The following is a 26283-nucleotide window of genomic DNA, read 5'->3' as shown; positions in this document are numbered from 1 at the left end:
GATTGCCTCAATTTTTGGGCTCATGTCTTAACATATTCTGAAAACAAACATATGAATGGGGTAGATTAATCACAATAATCATGGTGGGCCCCACCTAACTTCTTAGCACAAGAACTTCCTACGACAAGGATTGTTAGACCGTGTAATGGGGTTGCCTGCAACAAGGTTGCTGAACAAAGTGATGGGTTGCCAAACAAAATAACCAAATTGCTGATTTGACAAATTGATGGGGTTGTAGGATAAAGTAATGGGGTTGCTTCCCGGACAGAGCAACGAGGTGTTGGACAATGCTATTGGGTCCCACTGGACAAAGTTATTGGGTTGCTCAACAAAGTGGTCAGCTTCTACTAAATAAAGTGACGGGGTTGTCGGACAATGTGACGACTTCCACTAGACAGTGACGGATTGCATGCCAAACAAATTTATAGGGTTTCACTAGACAAAGTGGTAGGGTTGTTGGACAAAGTAATGGAGTTTTACTAGACTGTGTGATAGGGTTATAAGAAACAAAGTAACAGAGTTAGAGGACAAAGTGACAGAATTCTATTAGACATAGTGGCGGGGTTGCTGGACAAAGTGACGAGGTTTTAGACATTTTGTAGTAGATTTTATATCAACGCGGATTCCCTTTGACACCCTATCGTAAGAAGTTCCTGTGCTCGGAAGGTAGGTGGGGCCTACCATTATGTTTGTGATAAATCCACCTTATCCATCCTCCTTGCCATATCATGTTAGACATGAGCCCAAAAATGAGGCAATCCAAAACTCAATTGGGTTGTGTGACAGGAAAAAGTAGGAAGGGAATTGCTTATTGTTGAAACCTCTGTGGATTCACCATGATGTTTATATGCCATCCAAATGGTTCATATGGTCACTTCTACTTAGATGAATTGCAAACACAAAAATATTAGCCTAATCCAAAACTTTTGTGGCCCTATGAATGTTTCAATGGTGGGCGTTCAATCCCTATTATTCCCTATCTTGCGGCCCAATTGAGTTTTGAATGGACAAGGTAGATTTCCCACAAAATCATGGTGGGCCCCACCTAGCCTTTGAGTGCAGGAACTTTTTATGTGACACGGGGTGTAGGCAATCCATGTCCATTATATATATATATATATATATATATATATAAAATCATCATGGTGGGTCTTGTAAAATTCCATGATGGACATCTCTATCCCGAATATTTTTGTGGTAAAGCCCACATGAATAACAAGTCGGTTTGATTTTTTGGATTTAGGCATAAACTAGGAATACACATCTAATGGCCAAAGTGAATTTTACATGCATATCATTATAGGCCACCACAAAAATCAAATCTGTCATCCCTCTCCAACTCTAGAGTTTATTTAGAGAAAAAATAATAATAGTTGTATGGGACCCCGGGCGATCATAATGTTTATGTAAGACACCCCCACCCCCACACCCCCCCCCCCCCCCAAAAAAAAAAGAAGAAGAAGAAGAAGAAAAAAATTGAGCTTACTTGTGATTTTGCTATGCCACACCAAAGGAAATAATAGGGAGAGATGTCTATGCTTGATTTTTAGGGGACCCACGATGAACCTTTCATGAAATCTAACGAACCTCATATGAAATCTATTCCAACCATTAGATTACACGAAAAAAAAGCCTGTAGCTAAAAAATTATAATTATACATGAATCACTTAGACCACACTAATAGAAATAGTTTGGAAGGCCGGCATTGGTTAGGCAAAAAAGTAGGTGGGTTTTTTTCATAAACCCTTACTACCATTCACATCTAGCCATTGGTTTATCTTTTTGGTCATTTTTTTTTCTTATGCAGTCATTGTAATTGATTTTAGAGTTTTAGGAGGCTCATAATCAATAACATTATAGGGGTACCGTACGTGCTCTCACATTTTGCCAAAAAAAAAAAAGAGAGGTTCTTTTAAACTTGGGAACTTTTTTCTTTCCTCACACGTCAATGGGTACCATGCATTTTTTTTCCAACCTCCTAGACATGTTGGATGGCATAAACACACCACTATGTGGCTCTTGTGGAACCCTTGTAGAATAAACTTATTCTTTGGACCTCTATAATAGCAATCCATAACTTTTCATGTATAAAAAAGAAGAAGAAAAAAGCACTAGTGTTGGTACATATGGCTTATTTATGTTGAACTAAGCATTTATATGACAAACGCTACCATGCATTGAAATGCATTGAAAATTATGAGAATGGAAGATCTATAGCCTTTGATCGTCTGTGTGCCTTTTGTTAAATAGTGAATGTATGCAATTATTTTTTTTATATTTCTGTTTAAAGATATTAGAATTTTAGTTTTATTAAAGCTAGCTAGGTTTGGTAGAAACATACACATCCATAATACTAAACCAGCCTAAAAACGAGCCTAAAACTTTAAAATTTTCTTTATTTTTTATTTTTTATTTTTCTGTCTTATTTATATTTTTCTTTGCTTTATCTTTTCCCTTCCTATATGATTTCTTAGGGCCAAGTCACCCTTTTATGACTTGTCTGTCTTTAAAAAAAGAAAAAGAAAGGTAGTTTTCCTATTTGATTTTCAATTTCGAAAATCCTGCTCACTTCCCAAGCTTGAAATTTTCCAGATCAACCGTTCCTGCTACCACGTAGTTTGAATTATAAAGCCTTAAAAATAAAAATAAAAATAAAAATAAAAACTCATCAAATCAAAGGAATCAAGGTTAAAAGAGTGACTTTCAACATTAAGATCCATAAAAAGATTATTTTCATGCAAATTGACAAAGTAGAAAATGGGAATAACAACATGTATAACTCAAGTGGGCTGACCTTCCTAATGTATCATTTGGATAGTAATGACAGGCTTACACAAGTCACACACGTAACATAAACATCTTCTCAAGCAATAAATTTATGGTTGTCTAAAAAGATCATTTTCTTATAACACCCCTAGTCTACGATTCTCATCAAGTATGCGTTATGAACTGTATTTGCATAATTGAAAGTACTGTTTAGTGCATCGGAGATGGGGATCAAAAAATTTAGAATTCGTACCTGATTGGTACGCCCTTGCTGTACGCTTTATGCCATAGTCTTCCTCAGGTTACACCCTTTAGAGAAGCACCGGGATCGGATAGAAGCTTTAGTCATATATTGGCTTGGGACCTAATCGTATTTGTATAGTTTAGAGGAATGAAGAATTTGAAACCCATCAAAACTCTTCATGATAATCCTAGTTCAACTAGGACACACTACAAGAAAGTAGGCCTTTAGCCTCGGTTGAAAAAATGGATGCTAAATGTGTTTTTTAGCCTCAATTGGTAAGGAACTGAGGCTAAAAGTTCATTTTTCGCCTCAGTTGCTTTGGAACTGAGGCTAAAAGTGTACTTTTTAGCCTCAGTTGCATAGTAATTGAGGCGAAAAGTCTACTTTTTAGCCTCAGTTGCATAGTAATTGAGGCGAAAAATCTACTTTTTAGCCTCACTTGCATAGGAACTGAGGCGAAAGGTTTACTTTTTAGCCTCAGTTGCATAAGAACCGAGGCGAAAGGTCTACTTTTTAGACTCAGTTGCATAGGAACTGAGGCGAAAAGTCTACATTTTAGCCTCAGTTGCATAGGAACCAAGGCGAAAGGTTTACTTTTTAGCCTCAGTTGCATAGGAACTGAGGCGAAAGGTCTAATTTTTAGCCTCAGTTGCATAGGAACCGAGGCAAAAGGTGTAATTTGTAGCCTCAGTTGCATAGGAACCAAGGTGAAAAATCTACTTTTTAGCCTCAGTTGCATAGGAACCGTGGCAAAAAGTCTACTTTTTAGCCACAATTGCATGGGAACCGAGGCGAAAGGTCTACCTACTTTTTAACCTCAGTTGCATATGAACCGAGGCGAAAGGTCTAATTTTTAGCCTCAGTTGCATAGGAACCAAGGCCAAAAGTCTACATTTTAGCCTCAGTTGCATAGGAACCGAGGTGAAAAATCTACTTTTTAGCCTCAGTTGCATAGGAACCAAGGCGAAAAGTCTACCTTTTAGCCTCAGTTGCATAAGAACCGAGGCGAAAAGTCTACATTTTAGCCTCATTTACATAGGAACTGAGGTGAAAAGTCCACTTTTAGCCTCAGTTACATGGGAACTGAGTCCAAAAGTCTACTTTATATCCTAGAACCAATGCCAAAAGTCTACATTTAAGAATATTACAAAAAAAATTTTGAGAATATTGAAAGAATTAATAATTTTTAAAATTTTTGACAATTGTGAAAAAATTGAGAATTTTGGAAAAAAATGGAGACAATTGGGAAAAAATTAAGAATTTTGAAAAAAAAATATTGAGAGTTTTGAAAAAGATTTGAATTTTGAATTTTTTAAGAATTAAGAATTTTTTAAAATTTAGAGAACTTTTAAAAAATTAAGAAATTTTTTTAAAAAAAATTAAGAATAAAAAAAATGATAATTATGAAAAAGTATGATTTTTTTTTAATTGAGAATTTTAAAAAAAAATTAAGAATTTAAAAAGAAAAAAAGAATTTTGAATTTGAGAATCTTGAAAAAAAATTGAAAATCTTTTTAAAATTGAGAAATTTCAACTAATTGAAAATTCTGAAAAAAAAAATTAAGAATTATCAAATAAAGTTGGACTTTTTAGCCCCGGTTGCATAGGAACCGAGGCCAAATGTCTGCCTTTTAGCCTCGGTTGCATGAGGAACTGACGCTAAAATTCTAATTCTGAAATATAAATTCGACAGGCGCGCATGGATAATTTTTCCCTAAGTCCTTTTCTCACTTGCTGTGCAAGCGAGCGAGAGAGATCTTCGTTCTCTTTCTAGGGTTTTCCTCGGGGATTTTCACACCTCGATCATCTCTCCTTTTTTTCATTTAATTTTCTACAAATCTCTTTGATTTCTTCGATCTTTGAAGAACCTGTCAAGACCTCGAACTCTTTCTTCGCTTTTTCGCCTAGGGTTTCTGCTCCCTATTCGTAGATTTTACTCTCTTTTTTCTCGTCTTCAGCTTCAATCTCTGTAAAAGAGCTTGAATCCTTCTTCGCCGCTCCTTTCTAGGGTTCCTGCCCGAGATTTGCTGTTTTTTCCGTTGGGTTCCTGGAAAATACTTTCAAGAAGGTTGGGAGAATGCAGCAAAGATTGAAGCAGCAGCAACAGCAAATTGAACCCTCTGTTTTGTAGGATCCGGAAGAAGGAGATGAGATTTGAGAAAGTAGCTTCTTTCAATCAAATTGAGGTGGGTTTTTTTTTTTTTTTCTCATCGGAATTTTCAGGCCATTATATTGAATTTTTTTTTAATCTTTTTTGGCATTTAGGTAAAAAAGGAAAAAGGAAGGGTGATGATGGATTTTACAATGGATTACGAAGATCCAAGGGCCAACACAAACCCTAGCGCTGGATATCTGTTCCCACCTCCACCAACTCACCTTAATCATCCGTAATTAATAGTTTATGCTTCCTAATCAAATAAGGCCTGCTGGGGTGACACTTGGCAGCCTATTACACTGTCTCTGTTCATTTCTATTTTCTTATTATTTTTTGGGTAGGGATATTTGAATGTAGTTTTAGCTTTTGCAATGTCTAATGACAAGGTCTTGTTTCTCTGTTGCAAACACGCTGAGTCAACTCATTTACTGATTAAAAAGCATCCCCAAGTTACGGAACGGCGGCCATACTCTAGCATAGTATGATGGATGATACGCAGGCAGCTACAAGTTGTTTAGGATTTCCGTACATGGCATTCAACTAATTCGTCGTTTCCAGATTGTTTTTTTTTTTTTTTAAAATTTATAATATATATATATATATATATATATATATATATATATATATATATATATATATATTTCCATTTTATCTTTCTTTGAATATTATATATTATTCTATTTTTGAATAGGTTTTTCAATTTTCTTCTTTACTATATCCAGATAAAATTTATCCATGCATATGCTAATGTCTTTTTTTTTTACCCTCTTTTTATACAAATTGAGCCCATTTTATTGACTATAATGAGAAGGATGTTAACTACAAATGGACAAGGTATATATGCTACTCTGAGATCTCATTTCCAGTTATGTAGTTCTTGAATTGTCTACTCTCTTTTACTTCTTGAATTGTTTCATTGTTCACATCATTTACCAAGACTTGGTTGTTGATGTTTTAATGTTTATTTTGCCCATGGGCAATCCTCACTTACCTTGTGATAGCTGCAGACTTGTGTTCATAGTCTGTGCATTTACACTAGGATCATCATTCAATAGTTGGTTCTAGTGGAATGTGGCAACTTCCTCATTCTTCTTTTCTTTTTTTCAAGTTTTATCATGGTTTTAGTTTAAGAGCATTGTTACTTGCTAATGCCTATCAGTTAGGGAAAACTTTGGGATATCTCCCATTGACAATGACAACCATCATACCAATGGTATGGATCACTGAGCCATAGTCCACACTTGTTCAATCTTAAGGCTACAAGATATTGTGAATTCAGACTGATTGTTATGAGGAAAAAGAAAAGAAAAGAATCTTCCATCCATTGCTGGTGAACTATGTTCACTCCCCAAGTATAGGGTTGTGATGTAGAAATAAACTCGGTAAGACCGAGGTCGAATCCACTGGGACTAATACCTGTACGTTATCTGAAACCAAGTAGAACTAAAACTAGACTAAGATGTGATCTAAACCAAATAGAGTTTAAGGAATAATTGTGGAATAATTATCTAAAACTTTAAGGAATTCAGAGGAAGAAACTAGGGATTCAGAGGATCCACTTGTAGAGATCAGGGAGATCTTATGCCTGCATCAAGGATTATGGAATTCAAACTGAACTTACTTGATCTGGTTTTCAAGACATGAAAGGTATATGAATTAGAATGGATTCCACCACTAAACCATGCCCAGGAGACAAAGTAAACAACAGAATTAAACTAATCACCAACCAATCAACATGCTATGAAGGTTAGGAAGGGTGCTATCATCCATCCATGCCCAGGAGACGATGATGAACAACAGGGCCTCCTGACGTCATAAACATCAAAAGAGAAAAAGAAATATTCAAAGCCATTGCAAACCCATTGTAATTTCAGTCACAACAGACCATTAAAGACTAAGAAAGTATTCCTTTAATAATCAACTTAAAATCAAATTAGGTTCTGAAATTTAAATTAAAGGCACAAAGTAGGATCTCCCATCTCGCTACAGGCTTCACCTCTTAGCCCTAGCTAAGAGGATTAGCCACACATGAATGGGCTGAACTTAAAAATAAAAAGAAATATAAAGGAAAAGAAGAAAACTAGGCTCAAGTCCCTGCCGTTTCCTCAGCTCCCCTCCGTTTCTCTTTCACTCTTCCTGACTTGCAGCAGCAGCCACGCCACTACAGCAGAAAAACCACCTTTTCACGTTCCTTCCTTTCTTCCTTCAATTAGCCGCACAGCCTCTCTTCCTCCAGCCACTGCTCTCTCTCTCCAGCCACTGCTCTCTCTCCAGCCACGTCTAGCAAAAAAAGAACCAGCTGCTGCTTCCAATCCTCCCACCGAGCACAAAACCAAAATCGAGACCCCACCTGCTGCTTCCCACGGCTCAGCAGCAGCTAAGGCCCCCTGTCTTCTTGTTTCTTCCCTCTTTTCTCACGTCTCGGCCCCCTCCTTCTTTCTTTCTTTCCTTTTCTTATAGGTAGGCAGGCCCTGGAGAGGTGTGCTGCCATCCGTCCGGGAGTCGGAGTTGGTTTCTTCTCCGTTTACGCAGCTGAGTTCGTATGCGTAGAAAAAACGCAAAACGACTTGTGTTTGGAGCGTATTTCCGGCTTGATATCGATCTTCCTATCAATTCTGAAAGTTTGGCTAGGGTATTGGCCTCCCTGTGGACACATTGGACGGTATGAATCACTCAAATTATCGATGACCGTGGCCCACTATCCCCCGCAAATCCCGGACTCAACCGGACGCGAAAACAGAGCCTGTGCACGCTGGCTCGCTGTCGAAGTTGGTGGGACCCACATAGATGTTGTTTTGGAAAATCTACTTCGTCCACTGTGTTCTGCTCGAAAAACCAGGCGGGAAGCACTGTTTTTGGATCCAAATCGGTGTGGTCCATGGATGCTTTCATTTAGCCGTCCGTCCTGCATTTAAACCGAGACCTACGCATATATACGTGCATGGGTTTGGAAAAACTCCTTTCGTACGGTCGGTTCGATCTTCTGGAGTGACTGGACGGTCCGGATTGACTGTGTGATCGAAGGTAGTGGTCCACTAGATGTCAGCCGCAACTCTCTGTTCGCGTTCGCAGCGGCAGAAAAACCGGAGTTTAATTCCTGTGTTGCCATGCACGTTTAGTGCAAAAAGTGTACTATGTACACTGTATGATGATCATGAGAAATCCACACCATCCATCTTGTTCCCCATTTCATTTGAGCTGTGCGGGCCGAAGTTAAAGCGTATCTGGACAGTGGGTGGGCCCCAAATCAGGGTTTTATGGGCTGATCTGTTAGTTCAGCCACTTTCACGAGGATCCAATGGCTGAAATTTGACGTGTACGGTTAGTTTTTGGTCGTCGAGCCATGTATAAAGTTTCGAACCAAACAGATGATGGAAACCCAGTGATCTTGCATTCTGGACACTTTTCAGGCCACTTGAGCTTCAATTTCTCAATTTTCTTGGATCTCTGGCGTGTAAATCTGTCGATCTTGGTCCCCTAGAGTCCGTCCCTTGCCTTGGTGTATTCTGAACGTTAAATCCGTACTTTTAGCATCCCGATCCAGTCTCAGCTCGTAATTTCACCTTGCAACACAAACATGATTAAAATGGGTTATTCAATGGTACCATGTTCATAAATCCAGGCAATAACTGGGTCTGATATGTAATATTTGACCCTCAACACAACTCCCAACCAGCATTTTGCTAGTCCCGAGCAAAATATGCGAAAAGCAAGTTGAGAATTACAGAACAATTTCTATAAAAAATGAATTCGAGTGATTTTTGCATAATAATCCAGATATGAGAATGCTCAGATTCATGAATGTTGGGTATTACTTTCTCCTAGACTCAGGCGCACGGTAAACTTCATAATCAAGTTCAAAGTATTATTCCAGGAATTAAAAAAAAAAAATTCTAAATATTGAATTCCATGGATGTATAGTCTAATCTCGACTTGTCAACATTAAGATTCACCTCTCTATTTAAGGATATCATTGGTAACCAATAAAAGAATTCACGATAACTCAAACTTGCCTCACACATTCTCTTTTTATTCTTTTTAATTTTTAATTTTTCCATTAAAAGTAATGCCAAGAAGGGGAATCAAATCCTCACCTAAAGGGAGCAAACCTATGATGAAGACTGTACACCCAAATTTTTTTTTTTTTCACATATCATTCAAGGGGAATCAAATCCTCACCTAAAGGGAGCAAACCTATGGTGAAGATTATTTGCCTAACCCTCTTCAAAGGCATCCAGTTTTTTTTCTTCTCTCTTTTTTTTTTAAATTCTTTGTATTGAACAAGATGGACAATTCCCCAGGTTGGTTCCTTCCATGCTTAATGATCACCAAGTTACAATTCAATATCGAACTGAAACCTTAATGTGCAAGCGAGATGTGACCTGTGAATCCATGACTCAATCAATGTTTACAACTTTTAATAATGGATTAATAATTCAAACTTAGCTGTGAAATTCAATAGATAACTGAATCCAAGAGTCATAAAGTACCAACATCACGCATCCTGAAATTCTAAGTGCCCTAGATGGCCGTCAAAATCACTTCGAATTCATCAGAAATCCTGAAAAATAAAAAAAATTTCACAACTTTTGCTCAAGACCAAGAAAACACTGATTAGGAAACCTAATCTCCCACCCCCAACCAAAAATCTACATTGTCCTCAATGTAAAAGAAATAAACATGCAATGCACATGAGACAACGGAAATATAGGAGGAGTGATGGAAAGATAGTACCCGGACGAAAAGAATCAAGAGGCTTTCCAAAGATATCTACGTAAGAGTGGGTCAGCACAAAAGAAAAACCAACAGAAGTAAAATAAAATAATAAAAATAACATCCTACCTATACCACTTTCGTAGGTGCTCTCGATTGCATTTAGCGTATGCAACAAGCCTTTAAACCCCTGGGTTGCCCCTAGTGGACGAGTTGTAGTCTCGTGAGGGTTTGCAGTAATGTTACCCACAAACATTGAACTAACTAACTAGGAAAATGAAATAGAATGAAAAGCTGGGTTGGCTCCCAGGAGTGCTAAGTTTACCGTCTTCAGCCAGACAAATAAAGCAAACTACCTTAGTCCTATGAAAGCGATAAACCTACTACTGAGTCAAGCCGCAAGGTTCCTCTTTCGGCCAGTATCTTGATAAGTTTCTCAGTAAGTTCCTCAACAGGATCATCCAAAAGCCCTTTTTGCAATAGGCTTGGACGCCTTGGAGCATGACCTTCCATAGAAACTTATGTACCTCATAAGAAATTTTTCGTTGAAGTGCTTGAGGTATCCATAGTATATACGATTCACTTGTGACAGAAGAAGTTTCAACGTTAGTATCCCATAGTGAATCAGAAACTCCAGGTAGATAAAGTTTAGAAAACTTCACAAGAAGTAATGTAGTCTCAACACATTCCGAAGTGTCAGACTTCGGTTCAATTTTCAGCTCCTCCTCCCTTAATGGTAAACATTCAGGATCTGTGGAAGAAGGGACTTCAAAGTAAGGGTTCTCTTAGTCAGTGATGACTATCGAGATGTTGTCTTACAAGGCATTCACTATGTCTTTTATCATGAGATCATTTGAATCTGCAAAGTGTGCCAAACAATCATCAAAAGAGTTGGGACATTCAGCTGAGGGTGACTCATTTTCCACATTAAAACTTGTGATGATCTGCCTAAGGAATCCATTGTCTTTAAAGGTAAACGGAGGTGTGCTCTCTTGCTCCAGCCCTACACAGATAGATTGAAAATCAATAGGGGAAGCATCGATGTGATCACTTTGTTCATTGAAACTACTCAATCGAGGTGTTGAATTGTCAACCGTGTACAGCTCAGATGGTGGCCTCAACTTAGTGGTTTCAATTTCCAAGGTCGTAGCGAGCAACTCGTCCTTCTCCCGAATCACATCATCATTTAATTCAGAGGAGTGGTCCAAACATGTTTCATAAGAGTTGGACGGGTCGATTATAAGGGGCTCATCCTCCACCTTAAAATCAGACATGTCAGGTGAGGAGAGTGGCTCATTATGACCAACCACTTCGTGTACGTCTTGATCATTGACCTGGATCAAACTTGAGATTGATTCTAGGGGACTTTGGGCTGTATATTCATGATCGTCATCCCAATACTCATCATATTCTAGTTCAGTGCAGTGCACATTTGGGGTGAGTTCACTTTCCTCGCATTCTATTCCCAGATTGGGTTGAGGTTCACATAAACCAACATCTCCTCCATCATTGAAATCTAGTGTATCCTGTGAGTGAAGTATATCATTATCATTATATTCGAAAGACACCCATGTATCTCCACCATTCTTTTGAACAGTCATTGAGATCGACTCATCGGGGAATTGAACCGTATGCTCATTAATGGAATCCAACTCCTCATTCCAAATTTCAGATTTCTTCAAAAGCGAGTGAGGATCATTTTCCTCGCATTGTATTTCTAGGTTGGATTTTAGTTGGGATGAGCGAGCTTCCTCTATCCTATCGAGGCGCGAATTGAGTGCTTCCATTGCTTTTCTAATACACTCCATGTTATGCTGAAATGAATTCTCTTGGATCGTTTCTGGTTGGTTCTCAAAGGTAGGGTATCCAAGAGAATAATCATTACAACATGTTGTTGGTTCATCTTCCCAGTTTTGATGGTTCCACTGGTTATAGTCATACTGATCATACATGGGAGAACATGATGGTTGATAATAATCCTCATTCCCATAATTATGATCGTATACAGACCTATTAGCCGATGGAGCATAACGTTCTAGTCGGTTCTCAATGTCTGTTCTCGATGGAGAAAAATCTTGAGGTATACGTTGAATTCCACAACCCTCAGGCAGTTCCCAATATCTCTTATCCATCTCGGCATATGCACGTACCCACGCTTCCATAGTAGAACCCTAACTCTGAGTCTAATTCTAAGAAAAATAGAAGAAAAATCCTACAGAAGTATGGAAAGTAAGAGGAGGAGAAGTTAGAAAGAAGGTACCAAATGAGAAGTTCATATGTTAAGATCCTGTAAAAGAAAACAATAGAAAGTTAGTTTCTAAAAAGGAAAGTTCCCTAAACCTAGAAGCTAAGTTAGTTTCTAAAAAGAAGACCTAGAATTAGAAAGTCTCTAAAATAGAAAATCGAAGCCTAAAAATAAAATGAATGAAAAATGAGTTAGTTTCTAAAATTAGAAAGAATTTCTAAAAAGGGCAATAATAAACCTAGTTTCTAAAAACAAAAGATGAAAGTTTTAAAAATAAACTAGTTCCTAAAAATAGAAAAATACTAGAAAATAGAAAATTTTCAAAACTCAAATCCTAATTCTAAAAATAGAAAAAGTAGAGGAATTAGAAAAGGATTACCAGTTTAGAAGTTATTTCAGGATCCTACAAAACAGGAAAATAGGTTAGTTTCTAAAAAATAAAATAAAATAAAAACCTTTAACCTAAAGTTAGTAAAATCCTAATCCTAACCTAATTCTAAAACTAATTAATTTCAGAAAAACGTAACCGTCAGTCCCCGGCAACGGCGCCAAAAACTTGTTCACTCCCCAAGTATAGGGTTGTGATGTAGTAATAAACTCGGTAAGACCGAGGTCGAATCCACAGGGACTGATACCTGTACGTTATCTGAAACCAAGTAGAACTAAAACTAGACTAAGATGTGATCTAAACCAAATAGAGTTTAAGGAATAATTGTGGAATAATTATCTAAAACTTTAAGGAATTCAGAGAAAGAAACTAGGGATTCAGAGGATCCACTTGTAGAGATCAGGGAGATCTTATGCCTGCATCAAGGATTATGGAATTCAAACTGAACTTACTTGATCTGGTTTTCAAGACATGAAAGGTATATGAATTAGAATGGATTCCACCACTAAACCATGCCCAGGAGACAAAGTAAACAACATAATTAAACTAATCACCAACCAATCAACATGCTATGAAGGTTAGGAAGGGTGCTATCATCCATCCATGCCCAGGAGACGATGGTGAACAACAGGGCCTCCTGACGTCATAAACATCAAAAGAGAAAAAGAAATATTCAAAGCCATTGCAAACCCATTGTAATTTCAGTCACAACAGACCATTAAAGACTAAGAAAGTATTCCTTTAATAATCAACTTAAAATCAAATTAGGTTCTGAAATTTAAATTAAAGGCACAAAGTAGGATCTCCCATCTCGCTACAGGCTTCACCTCTTAGCCTTAGCTAAGAGGATTAGCCACACATGAATGGGCTGAACTTAAAAATAAAAAGAAAAATAAAGGAAAAGAAGAAAACCAGGCTCAAGTCCCCGCCGTTTCCTTAGCTCCCCTCCATTTCTCTTTCACTCTTCTTGACTTGCAGCAGCAGCCACGCCACTACAGCAGAAAAACCACCTTTTCACGTTCCTTCCTTTCTTCCTTCAATCAGCCGCACAGCCTCTCTTCCTCCAGCCACTGCTCTCTCTCTCCAACCACTGCTCTCTCTCCAGCCACGTCTAGCAAAAAAAGAACCAGCTGCTGCTTCCAATCCTCCCAACGAGCACAAAACCAAAACCGAGACCCCACCTGCTGCTTCCCACGGCTCAGCAGCAGCCAAGGCCCCCTGTCTTCTTGTTTCTTCACTCTTTTCTCACGTCTCGGCCCCCTCCTTCTTTCTTTCTTTCCTTTTCTTATAGGTAGGCAGGCCCTGGAGAGGTGTGCTGCCATCCGTCCGGGAGTCGGAGTTGGTTTCTCCTCCGTTTACGCAGCTGAGTTCGTATGCGTAGAAAAAACGCAAAACGACTTGTGTTTGGAGCGTATTTTCGGCCTGATATCAATCTTCCTATCAATTCTGAAAGCTTGGCTAGGGTATTGGCCTCCCTGTGGACACATTGGACGGTATGGATCACTCAAATTATCGATGACCGTGGCCCACTATCCCCCGTAAATCCCGGACTCAACCGGATGCGAAAACAGAGCCTGCGCATGCTGGCTCGCTGTCGAAGTTGGTGGGACCCACATAGATGTTGTTTTGGGAAATCCACTTCGTCCACTGTGTTCTACTCGAAAAACCAGGCGGGAATCACTGTTTTTGGATCCAAATCGGTGTGGTCAATGGATGCTTTCATTTAGCTGTCCGTCCTGCATTTAAACCGAGACCTACGCATATATACGTGCATGGGTTTGGAAAAACTCCTTTTGTACGGTCGGTTGATCTTCTGGAGTGACTGGACGGTCCGGATTGACCGTGTGATCGAAGGTAGTGGTCCACTAGATGTCAGACGCAACTCTCTGTTCGCGTTCGTAGCGGCAGAAAAACCGGAGTTTGATTCCTGTGTTGCCATGCACGTTTAGTGCAAAAAGTGTACTATGTACACTGTATGATGATCATGAGAAATCCACACCATCCATCTTGTTCCCCATTTCATTTGAGCCGTGGGGGCTGAAGTTAAAGCGTATCTGGACAGTGGGTGGGCCCCAAATCAGGGTTTTATGGGCTGATCTGTTAGTTCAGCCACTTTCACGAGGATCCAATGGCTGAAATTTGACGTGTACGGTTAGTTTTTGGTCGTCGAGCCATGTATAAAGTTTCAAACCAAACAGATGATGGAAACCCAGTGATCTTACATTCTGGACACTTTTCAGGCTACTTGAGCTTCAATTTCTCAATTTTCTTGGATCCCTGGCGTGTAAATCTGTCGATCTTGGTCCCCTGGAGTCCGTCCCTTGCCTTGGTGCATTCTGAACATTAAATCCGTACTTTTAGCATCCCGATCCAGTCTCAGCTCGCAATTTCACCTTGCAACACAAACATGATTAAAATGGGTTATTCAATGGTACCATGTTCATAAATCCAGGCAATAACTGGGTCTGATATGTAATATTTGACCCTCAACAAACTAGTTCAACTCTTTGGGTTGGACGGGGGGGTGGTAGTGGACATTGGAACTAATTGGTTATTAGTCCATGAATACATTTCTTTTTCTTCGCTATTTGGAGTGCTTCATGTAGCTTTTCCTTGTTTGACTGCAGGTTTGTAGTATTGAGTTGGGAGCTTTGTGTATCATGCCTTGACATCTTCACAAGTTCACATTTTCTTTTTCGTTTTTGTTCTGTTTTCCTTGTGATTCATATTTTTATAGATGAATGTGAAGTTTCCTATTAATTGTTGTGGGTGTTTTTGGTGTATGGGTTGTTGTCCATCACAAAGCATACTGAAGCATGGACATTTTCTGCATGTAGTACTGAGTGTAGGACCTAGCTTGTATAATAGGAAGTAGCTTGATTTTTCTATAGAATATTGATGTCATGTTCGGATGAACCCATTTGAAAACGATTAAACCATTGGGAGTGAAGGGCATATTATCCCTTGATCCCATCATCTAGATGTTAACATCCAGTCCCCACATAAAAATAGCAAAGACCAGTTTTTTTTTTTTTCCAACTAGCTATGGAAATGGGTATTCCTTGTTGTGTTAGAAATTGCTACTTACATCCATGTAATGATGAATGTACTGCTTGTTGATTTATTTTTATTTATTTATTTGTTTATTTTTTAAGTCGTCATCATCATCTAAGCCTAACCCTTTATCGTAGCTAGTTGTGTTAGGCTTTGTCACGAGCTGAAATATGTTCGACTAATGCTCATCATGACTTGAAAATGTAAAGCATGTAGCAATTTTGCTATACAACATTGATTTCTTTGTGACATTCATGAGGAAGTAGGACTTATTTCATTTGAAACAAAAAATCTTCTTGAAAAAAAGCATACTACTAGTCATTTGCTATGGATATCATTTCTTCCATTTGTAGATTAGGGACGGGTGTCGTTCTCTACATAGAGAAGGCATCTTCTCAATCCGGTGTAGTTGGTGTTGTGGAAGTCATTGTGATTGTACAAGTAATTAAAAAAGCCCCTAATTTACAGATTTATTGACTAAGTTTCGATCTGCCTGATTTTTGGACTCTTGTCCTAATGTGAGCATGAGAAACAAATGGACAGAGTGGTTTGAACATGATATGAAAAGAAGGAAAGAGATAAGTATCTCTAATTACAGTTTATAATTGTATCTAAGTTCATCAGAGATGCATTTACATGAACAGATCAACTGAGTTGTCGAACATCTAATTACAGTTTATAGTTGTTAATTGATCTTGCTTAATGATATTTAGCAAAAGATATTTTCAACATATCTCCAAAGCCCCAAGAACATCACAATAATGTCCAATACTTTTTCCAATGGTGCCATGTTATATTCAAATTTTCAGATCTCCTTCTCCTTATTTTTCTACCATTTACCTATTTTCTATTTTTAAAAAATTCTGCAAGACTTCCCTTTCAATTCAAACAGTGCTACATTTATAACCTATTGTTTTTTTTTTTTTGTGCATCTTCAATATCCATGTAACAAGCAGACTCCACTTCTAAAGGCACTGAGGTGCCAGCCATTTCCCTTTCAATTCGAATAGTGCTATATTTATAACGTATTGTTTTTTGTGCATCTTCAATATCCATGTAACTAGCAGACTCCACTTCTAAAGACATTGAGGTGCCAACCATGCAAACATACATAATCAATGTTTTAAAACCAGACTGGACCTTGGCCCTTTCTCCTGACCGGTCACGCCCGTTCTGACCCATTTCAACTAAAAAATATTCTTATTTGTAATCATTAAAAAATAGAAAGAACTAAAAAATAATATGTCATTGGCGTAGTGGTTCAGCCGTTTGATTTTCAAGTGGAGGTAGGGAATTGAACTTTGACTGATGCTTTTTAAAAAAAAAAAAAAAAAATACAAAAGCAGTAAAAAACAGTCATCCACTTAACTGACTGGGTTTCTTGACCTGAAACATTTGGTGGCTGTTCTGGTCCAACGGTTCAGTCCACCTGGGTTTAAAACATGTGCATACTTGTGGTTATAAGAGAAAATAAATTCTCTTTTTTCCCCCCTTTTTTGTTGCACTACCAATTATGTTGGTGATAACATTATGTTTAGGATATGTTTGTACTGCTTGAATCAGATCGGAAGAACCCATCCTTTTGAGTGGAAGACGGTGCAAAAATAATTGGAAAAGGCGCCCATCTTAATGTGTTTCTGCTTCCACATGAAACTTTATGGATAAACCAAATGCCTGATCTTTTAGATTGAAATCTGTTTGGATAAAAGAATCCAAAGGAGTCAGGATTCACCACCATCCCAAACAGGACCCAAGTTCACAATTAGTTGCAATGTCGCTGTTCGAAAAAAAGAAATCACTACTATTAACTTGTTCTGTGTTTGTAACATTGCCTTGTAAGAAATAAAGTGCACTAATGTAACCTTATACTTTTTAATAATACGTTATAACAAGGTACATTACCAATCAGATTTTCTGGCACATGCACACCAAGGAATATTTTCAGCAAGCTTCTGATGGATGAAGAGAGTGACTCTTTTTTTAGGCTCAATCACTACCCTCCATGACCTGAACTTAAAGCATTGAGTTGCAACTTAACTGGTTTTGGAGAACACACTGACCCTCAGATAATATCAGTTCTGAGATCAAACAATACATCAGGCCTTCAAATCTCTCTCAGTGATGGGAGCTGGGTTTCAGTCCCACCTGACCACAACTCCTTTGTCATTGTTGGTTATTCCTCGCAGGTATAAATCTGCATAATGATGCTTCTTCTTTCTATTTAATTCCCAAGTTTCTCTGTTTTGAAGAATGGGCTTAATATGGTGCATTCTTGCAGGTATGGGCAAACAAAGCCAGTTTATGCATATCGTTTGATGGCACATGGAACTATGGAAGAAAAAATATATAAACGGCAGGTACAGACAAAACATGACTACTAATAAATGATGTGTATGAGGCTTTACTTACCATCAAATTGTGAATCTCTAGATCCCATTCACATGTATTTACTGTATGGTTTATATGTGTATTTGGATGGTATCCTTATTGTTGCATGTTTGATGTTTGCTCTGGTAGTTGGAATGCTGAAGTTTAAAGAATTAGTAGAGGCTTCTATTGTGGTTCTCAGATGTCGAAGGGCATCAAAGCATGCCTGCCCACTTTCAGTCCCAACTGATGTACGGTTTTGCCTGTTTGGCTATATCAGGCTATGTGGCTGCATGGAAAGTTGTATTGCTATAAACATTTGTAGCATGGAAAATGGACATTCATGTGCATTTGTAGTCTGAAAACATTAAATAGACCGTTAACTGTTTTATTGGTATTGTGCAGCTTCTACTGGTCTACTTGTTGAGGAGACATTGTCTGGTGCACCAGTCCATACAGATAAGGAGCCTCCTTATTGTTGAAACAAAGGTAATTAAATACCTGGGTTGGAGTTGAGTAAATATAGACAACACAGACATAATTACACCAACCTAACTTCTACGAAAGACATTATTTCCTGTTCTGCAAAATTTTTCATTTCAAAGGATTTTGTGTGTGTGTGAAGATTTCATTGTAATCAAGATAAACAACCAAACAAAAAGATTTCATTCTTTTGTTGTAGAATTTATGATTTCATAGCTTGTTTATGGAAGCATTTTGATTTTGTTTATTTACTTACAATAGGCACTTAGACATTGGTGAAGCTGAATTTTCTAGATTCCATTCTGGTACCAAACGTGGCGATATTGTTGGTGTCACTGGAATTCCAGGTTGGTTGGTTTTCATTTATGTTCTTCAATTCTAGCTAGCAAAACTTTTCCTGTATCTTATCCTTTGGGTATTGGCTGTACTTGCATGTCAAAATATTGATTTCTTCCTTTGTAAACAGTGACACTTGAGCTTTGTAGGAGAAAGTGGATCACTGATTATGTTAGACTTTTGGTATTTGCAAAAGAGTGGAAAGGAGCAGCAATGTGTTCAAAGTCTTATGAATAAAAGTTCATTGGTCTATTGTACATTTGTGATTTCCGATATGTTAAAAATCCCAAAACTAGATAATAAATATTATGCTAAAAGTATCATAAGAACAAAAAATAACTGTAATAATCATGAAAGATTTAAACACTTTAGCAAAATCTAATGTGTTAGCAAACTTTGGGATCATCATACAATTCTGATCATTCCTCTAATACATGTGGTGCTCCATGCCTGTCACAATGTCCAACCTATAGACCAGATTTTGTTAACCTTGCATATGCTATAATGCCTATTTGTATTTGTGTGTATATAATTTTATTCTGCTTTAATGGTTATTAGTTTAGAGTACATTTGGTTACCACTAAAGAGATTTTTCTTCATATTTCATAATTTACAGAAACCTACTAAGAGCCTAAGAGTAGAAATTCCAAAGTCATAAATTTGTTTTTCTATGCCTGTGAAATGCTCATGAGCCAAATGTAGCCTGAATGACTTTTTGATGTAAGATGTTAGAAACTATTCATGAAATGTAGGTTCCAGGGTGTGTTTAGCAGTTCAAAGAGTGGTTGATGGGTGCATATATATGTTGATTTCACTGTACAGGTTCTGATTTCAGTGTCGAAAACCAATCCCATTCTCCAACCATCCAGCTAAGATATTGTAGCATGGCAACAGTTATTTGACTGTGTCTGCGAGTTAAGCTGATGCGCTTTTAGTAGCACGTGCCAAACCGCCGCTAATTCTTCTACCGGCGGTTTTTTGGACTTTTAGGGGCGGTTTTGGCCGCCGGTAAAGGTCATTTTTCTTGTAGTGTAATCAAACAATTTGTGAAGAACCATGGTGTGTGCATTGAATAAACTTGAGTGAGATGTGTTCAAGAAGGTCCTGCACACATCTCACTTAACCATTGCAAGATTCCATTGACCTGATGTTCCAAAAGGTTAAAAGCAGAGTTATTTCTGTTTTCGTTTTTGGGTTCAGTCACTTTCTCGGGTTGTAATAGGGAAGATAGCACAAGGAGTTGTGTTCATTTGACACATGGACAGTCGCACACAAAATTATTGCTAATGGCAAGTTCTTCTTCTTTGCAGATGCTTTTAGACAACCGAACAAGCTGTAGTCATTCATCAACCAAGCAAAAGTCATACCCAAATCTTGCGTTGTGACTTTTTATTATTATTTGTAGAACCTAATATTGTGTAATAGTTTGATTGAGTTTATTTTGAAAACTTTAAATGGTAAACAAGTGAGATTGATTGTTTGATTGAGTTGTTAACTATTTTGTTGGTATTATGGCTTCCATGATTGATTGTTTCATGAGTGGATTGAATGAATGGATTAGTAGTTTAAATAAATATTTAAAAAAATTAAACATTTTTAGCCTCAATTTTAACCGAGGCTTGGATTTAGGCTCGGTTGTTGAGAACCAAGGCTGAAATTCTCGTGGCTAAAGGCTTTAGCCTCGGTTGTTGAGAACCAAGGTTAAAAATAGATTTAGCTTCAATTGGAGGCAACCGAGGCTAAAATTTGGATTTAGTCTCAGTTGGAAACAATGGAGGCTAAAATTTTGATTTAGCCTCATTTCGAGAAAACCGAAGCTAAAAAGGTCTTTTAGCCTCACTTGAAGAACCGAGGTTATAAAAGTCATTTTAGCCTCGGTTGCTAAAACTGAGGCTAAAGCCTTTAGCCATGGGGGTTTCAACCTCCATTTGGATAACTGAGGCAACTGAGGCTAAAGGCTTTAGCCTCAGTTTTTAACCGTTTTAGCCTCAATTTTGAACCGAGGCTAAAGCCCCCTTTTCTTGTAGTGACACCATGTGCACATTTGTAGTGCACTACCCCTTACATGATTTTAGATGAATCACAACTGAGTGGGGTTCACTGATATGCCCGATCACACTATTCAATCCTTAGGAAAATCCAAACCCTTAATCAATAAGGCCCACCTTATAGAATCCTTACATGCATATCATGAACTTACTAATTCACTTACCTTTGACTGTCTATGTAGGTGTAAGTACTAGTGTCTCTTGCTTTTACTCATTGCTATAGTTCTTGGTCGCGCATGGAGGAAAAGAAGGCTCATTAAACTCAAAGAAAAATTCTTTCAAGAAAATGGAGGTTTTTAATTATTAGAAGAAAAGCATCAATCATTTGCTGAGACATTCAAAATATTTACTAGAGAAGAATTGCAAACAGGCCGGACGGCTATGGTACAGTTTATAAAGGAACTCTACGTAACAATAGGATGGTTGTTTTTAAAAAGTCCAAAATAGTGGATAAGACCCAAATCGAGCAGTTTATAAATGAGGTCCGCATCTTGTCACAGATCAGCCATAGGAACATTGTGAAGCTCTTGGGTTGCTGTTTAGAAGAAGAAGTTCCCATCCCTGGTGTATGAATTTGTTTACAATGGAGCCCTCTCCGAGCATATCCATGGCGAGGGCTATGCATCATCACTTTCCTCAGAAAACTGTCTAAGGATTGCTACAGAAACTGCAGGGGCACTTTACTATTTACACTTCATAGCTTCTGCACCCATCTTTCATAGGGATGTCAAGTCGGCCAACGTACTTTTGGACGATAATTTTACAGCGAAAGTGTCCGATTTTGGAGCTTCAAGATTGGCTCGGCTGGATCAGACTCAAGTAACGTCATTGGTAATGGGGACATGGGGATATACTTAGATCCAGAGCCAATTAACAGCAAAGAGCAATGTATATGGCTTGGGCATAGTTTTTGTGGAGCTCTTGATAGGTGAGAGGCGCATTTCTTCCACTAGATCTCAAGAATATAAAATCCTTTCCACATACTTCGTCTCATTGATGAAAGAGAATCGTTCTTTGAAATTTTAGAGGACCGATGTCAAGATGAAGGGGGAGAAGGCACTACAAGAAATTATAGTATTCCCAGCATATTTTTATTGGTAGCCAATACAAATCGCCGGTGTATGTATGAATCGTCGGTGCTTCACATGACCCATCATTAATTCTTAAATTTAAAATTTGGAAAACAATAGGGACTATCGATTGATGTAGTCGATTGATCGAGATAGCTTGAGCGTCCTCGATCGATCTTCCGATTGCTCGACCATGGATTAATAAGACCCAAATTTAGTTCTTCAAGTCTCTTGACACTTTTGGCAATCTTCAATCGATCGAACCCTACTTGTCAATTGATCAAGCTTAGTCGAATTAAATCAATGTGCTTGTTGGACAAAAACAGTTGACGATAAAAATCAACATCGTCCGATTGATCGAACCCTTTGATCGATCGATCGAAGTCGGACATGTTCTGTCTATCACGTGATCTGCTTTTCAGAAATTTTAGGGTTTCTACTCCATTTCTCATGCTTTTATAAACTTGATCAATTCAAGGGTTTGATCCTATGCGGAATCCATTCGTCAGATCAATCTAGAATTTGAGGCATCACGTTCATCGTTCATAGGTTTCGATCGCTCTTAACAAAATTCCTACAATGTTAAGAATTTAACCCCTAACTTATCCCTCTTCATAGAGTGCTCCAACTAATTAAGCTAAGCGCTTGATTTTGTTAACAAAGAAAAAATCAAATTATTAATTTATTCACTCAGGTCCTAAAGTGGGACAGGAAAAAATCAGGCTGCGTACTAAGTCATGGCTCTCCTTCTCATTGAGTACTTTTTCAAATTTACGGACATGATGTATACCAAGTTTGAAGAAAAGGGAGTAGAGCCATCTTTTTGGACTGCATAGGTCATGGCTCTTCTTCTCATTGGCCGGACCATGATGGTGGTCTGGGGCGGGCGACCTTATTAGTTAGAATACACGCTCTCAAGTGCCTGCCACTTGATGTCTCATCTCTAAGTGGTCCCATCATTTCCAGGGAAAAGGGCTTAGGATAGACTCGGATCATCTACAGCACCTAGCACCTGTTTTAAGCAGAATGTAGAACACGGTTTGTAGGGTCCACCGTGTTGCGTAAGTAAAATCCATTCCATCCATCAGGTTCAACCTTCATCCCAGGACTTAGGGCTAAAAATAAAAAATAAAAAAATAAACTAAGATGTGCCACATCACAGGGAACAATGCTGATGTGATGTCAACCGTAGATATGTGTGTCAGGCCACCATGATGTTTATCTTGTGTTTACCTTTCATCAGACCCGTTAATAGATGTAACTCCCCTGGAATTGCTTAATCAGCGTGAATTTGGATGGTTGGGACAGCTGTAATAAACTATAACAAAGTCTACGTATTAAATGGTTGATGAATCAAACCATCAAGGTAGGTGAATGATTAAAATGACCTTGAAAAGTCAATCTATACCAAATTTTGAAGCCTTTCACTCAAAAAAGTTAGAACATGAGAAAGAAATAGTATGATATGAATTCAGAAGAATTTAGAGGCGGAACGCAGTCGAAAGCTTGCTGGGTTCTGCTGTGATGTTTTTGAGAAATCCACTATGTACATCTGTTTGTGTAGCTTATATTAAAATATTCGCTTAAAAACGAGGCAGATCCCTCTCAGGACCGAGTCCCTTCTACCTGAAAGAGGCGGGACGCAGTCCACGTCCATTTTTTCATGGACGCAAATTATTCAAAGTCTCGTACGGTGGGCCCCACTGAGCCCCTGCCCTCCTAGCCGTCCTGGAAGTGGGAACGGATTGGCTACTCCCCCTGCCAGTAGCCCCGTGGCTGGTGGTCAGTGCTCCGTGGGCCCACCATGATGTATGTGTTTCATATATACCGTTCATCCATTTTTACAGATTAGTTTAGGGCTTTATCATAAAAATGAGAGGGATATAAATATCAGGTGGACCACACCACAGGAAAACAATAGTTATTGGATATCCACCATTAAAATCCTCCTAAGGCCCAGTACTGTACTGTTTATTTGACAGACAATCTGTTGATTAGGTCATACAGACCTAGATGAAGGGGAAAAACAAAGATCAGCTTGATCCAAAACTTTTATGGGCCCAAAAAGCTTTTTAATGGTCCACGTTCATTCAACACTGTTTCCTGTAATGTGGTCCACTTAATAATTTAATACACCTCATTTTTTGTCTCATACCCTAAAATGATATATAAAAATAGATGGACGGCATGGATGAAACACATACATGATGGTGGGGCCCACGGAGCACCGACAACCACTCATTGGCCGGTGGCAAGTGGAGTAGCCAATCCGTTTCCCCTGGAAGTGGTCCGTACATGACTGTTCAGAAACATGCAAATGACGTGCAGCATTTACCATGCAGTTACACCCGAAGTTGTGTCTGGATTCTCAACAATACAATTGTAAGGTCAGATTTCAAGGGTGATATATTAGGGGAAAAAATGACGAAAATGCCATTTTTATTCTAAGAAGGAATGCACACCGTTGGATGGAAGGTGCAAGGGGGCATCACTTCGTGATCTAGGATCGATGTTCACCTGGTGGGGTTCACTGCGGATGGCAGGGATGCCTAGAAAATCTAACCGAACAGATGATCCTGATCACCCGATTGGGCCTAACTTTCCGTTTTGTTAAATGTTGAAAATTGGATGTATGTTGTAAGCCACCAATTAGATGGATGGGGAGATCTGATAGGGGACGTATTGGTGCAAGAAACCATTCATGATGCGGCCCACCGGATTAAGGAATTATGTCGTACCCAGCTACTATGAAGCCTATGATCTGATAATCTGGACCGTTGGTATGATAGGAGCACAAAGGATGGAACAAGCTCCAAATATCCATCAACATGTGTAGCATTAAATAGATGGCATGGATCGTCCATCCATAATGTCCCCATTGAATGGAATCCACTCAGTGATTGTAATCAATCCATATAACAGACTATTAGATAAGGTTTGATCTTAATCAGCGTAAGTAAGGATCTATTACATTGTGCCATGGAAGTTTTATGGCCTCACCCTAGCACTAATAAAGGAAGAGGGTTGTGTCAAGTTGGTAGCTAATGCTAAATTTATGACATTACTTTTATCATGAATATGTGAATATTAATGTAAGATGTAAAATTTTCTTTTCACGAGACTCTTTATAATAAAATTTGAACATCCATTTAGCCTTGTGCCTTAAAAAATATATCTTTTGCATTGTTATAACCATATGATTATTTACTCTTAATATATATATATATATATATATATTCTATTTTTGTGATCTAATCTTGATTTGGCCACCTTTTTAGTGTACTTTTAACTCAATTAAATGAATATATAACTAAGTAGAGCCCTGCTCACCTACGTATCAGTTCCCATGATAACTCGTGAGAACCTTTTAAGAACTCATCTAACGTGACATGGGGTTTTATAAGGGCCACAGCACGTGGATGGTTCAGATTTTGTACTTATACCACGTGAGATGAGTTCTCACAAATTCTTGTGAGAATTAGTGTGAACATACAGAGTGACATGAATATTAGAGCGGCTTACATAACTAGCATACTCACACAATAACTTAAATAAAATCAATTCATCATCAGTAAGTAATTGGTCCTGTAGGTTAAACAAAAGCGATGGAGGAAAGCGAGCGACCATGGCAATCTGTCCGCTCGTGTTCCCCACCACCCCCAAACCTCTCCTTATTTGCAGGTAACTTAACTTTTGACACCTCAACCGAAGACCTCCATTGGAATTTTGGGAGATATGGGAAGATCTCTGAGACTTTCATCCCTAGGGATAGATCGCCAACCGATCCCAGGGTTTTGGGTTCATCAGATTCTGTTATGAGCACGATGCCCTAAATGCGATTCGATGCCTTAATGGAAGGAAGATCAACAGCCAGGTTGTCTCCATTGCGTATGCAAAAATCCAGAAGAAAGGGGCTTGTGCATCCTCACATTTTAATCCCACCCCTTTGCTGCCTATAGAGCGCGCCCCCACCCCGCTGGTGAGATCCTACCGAGATATGGCGATTCCCTAGCCCCCTACCCAAACCAACACTCTTGGCATTGAACATTCTGCAGATCAGAAATCAATCAGTGGGTGATAGATTTTCGGTTTCGGCGGATCCCACAGTGATAGCGAGACTTCGTGCTTCCCTGTCCTCTACGTTGGTGGTGAAAGTTAAAAATGCGTCGATCTCCATCCTGCATCTCATTGATTCTTTTCGCACCTCAAAGCTCTCTGTGTCTAAGGTTAAATTCACCAGGATAGCAGTTGATAGATTCCTCATAAAATTTCAGTCACGGGAGGTTATGTTGACTTTCCTAGATGATTCTGAGCTCCACCGTAAGATGGATCTATCAGACGTTGGTGTTTAGACCCTGGAAGAGACTACTCTTTCTCAAGGAATTTGGATTCGCCTGATAGGGATTCCGGCCC

The 26283-nt window shown here is 38.5% G+C and overlaps 2 long non-coding RNA genes across 3 annotated transcripts; both read left to right on the top strand.

Annotated features, from left to right (window-relative positions):
• Nucleotides 1–5147: 5147 nt before the first annotated feature.
• Nucleotides 5148–5738, top strand: LOC131236300 (uncharacterized). The gene is made up of 2 exons (XR_009166668.1): nucleotides 5148–5197; nucleotides 5277–5738. It is a non-coding gene; the product is annotated as an uncharacterized LOC131236300 (long non-coding RNA).
• An 11008-nt stretch (nucleotides 5739–16746) lies between these two features.
• LOC131236299 (uncharacterized) lies at nucleotides 16747–18337 on the top strand. 2 transcript variants are annotated; one of them, XR_009166667.1, is made up of 4 exons: nucleotides 16747–16852; nucleotides 17551–17752; nucleotides 17845–17923; nucleotides 18084–18337. It is a non-coding gene; the product is annotated as an uncharacterized LOC131236299 (long non-coding RNA). The 2 variants fall into 2 exon arrangements; XR_009166666.1 differs by lacking the exon at nucleotides 16747–16852 and having other exon boundaries at nucleotides 17442–17752.
• The last annotated feature ends 7946 nt before the right edge of the window (nucleotides 18338–26283 follow it).

The sequence above is a fragment of the Magnolia sinica genome, unplaced genomic scaffold (assembly GCF_029962835.1).
Source record: "Magnolia sinica isolate HGM2019 unplaced genomic scaffold, MsV1 ctg353, whole genome shotgun sequence".
Lineage (NCBI taxonomy): Eukaryota > Viridiplantae > Streptophyta > Magnoliopsida > Magnoliales > Magnoliaceae > Magnolia > Magnolia sinica.
Note: the sequence above shows the minus strand (reverse complement) of the source record. Positions and strands in the feature narration are given on the sequence as shown.